This window comes from Cebus imitator, unplaced genomic scaffold (assembly GCF_001604975.1).
Source record: "Cebus imitator isolate Cc_AM_T3 unplaced genomic scaffold, Cebus_imitator-1.0 Scaffold29, whole genome shotgun sequence".
In the NCBI taxonomy this organism is placed as follows: Eukaryota; Metazoa; Chordata; class Mammalia; order Primates; family Cebidae; genus Cebus; species Cebus imitator.
Window position 1 is genome coordinate 760,915 of NW_016107344.1, and position 970 is coordinate 761,884.

At 40.3% G+C, this 970-nt stretch overlaps 1 non-coding gene across 1 annotated transcript; it reads left to right on the top strand.

Annotated features, from left to right (window-relative positions):
• The first annotated feature begins 298 nt into the window (after window positions 1-298).
• On the top strand, window positions 299-417 carry LOC119470391. The gene has a single exon (XR_005199283.1). It is a non-coding gene; the product is annotated as a 5S ribosomal RNA (ribosomal RNA).
• The last annotated feature ends 553 nt before the right edge of the window (window positions 418-970 follow it).

Consider the following 970-nt stretch of genomic DNA (forward strand, 5'->3'; position numbering starts at 1 on the left):
TTTCTCAAAAGAAGATAAGCGCCAGGCAGGGTGGCTCATGCTTGTAATCCCAGCACTTTGGTCAGGGGTTCCCGACCAGACTGGCCAACATGGTGAAACCCCATCTCTACTAAAAATAAAAAGTAAAAAAATAACTGGGTGTGGTGGTGGGTGCCTGTAGTTCCAGCTACTCAGGAGGCAGGAGAATCCTTTGAACCTGGGAAGCAGAGGTTGCGGTGAGCCGAGATTGAGCCACTGTACTCCAGCATGGGTGATAGAGCAAGACTCTTAAAAAAAAAAAGAAAAAAAAGAAAAAAAAGTCTATGGCCATACCACCCTGAACACGCCCCATTTCATCTGATCTCGGAAGCTAAGCAGGGTTGGGCCTAGTTAGTACTTGGATGGGAGACCGCCTGGGAATACCGGGTGCTGTAGGCTTTTTAATAAAAATAAGTAAAGAAAAAAGATATGCAAATAGCCAATAGATACATGAAAAAAAATTAACATCATTAACATCAGAGAAATGCAAGTCCAAGTGAGATATTACCTGACACCCTTTGGAATAGCTATGATCAAAAAGACAAAAGATAACAAATATAGATGAGGATGTGGAGAATAGTAATCCCTTGCAGGCTGTTAGTGGAAATGCAAATTAGTACAGCCATTACGGAAAACACCATAGAGGTTCCTCAAAAATTAAAAATACATCTACCATGTGACCAACAATTCCACCGCTGGTAATGTTTACAAAGGAAATGAAATCAGTCCATCAAAGAGATATCAGCACTCTCACGTTCATGGATACACTTTTCACAATAGCCAAGATATGAAATCAACCTATATGTCCACTGAAGGATGAATGCACAAAGAAAATGTGGCATAGATAAACAAAGTAAAACTATTCAGCCTTGCAGGAAAAGAAAATCCTATCGTTTACAACATGGAAGCACCTGAAGGACATCATACTAAGTGAAATAATCCAGGAACAGAA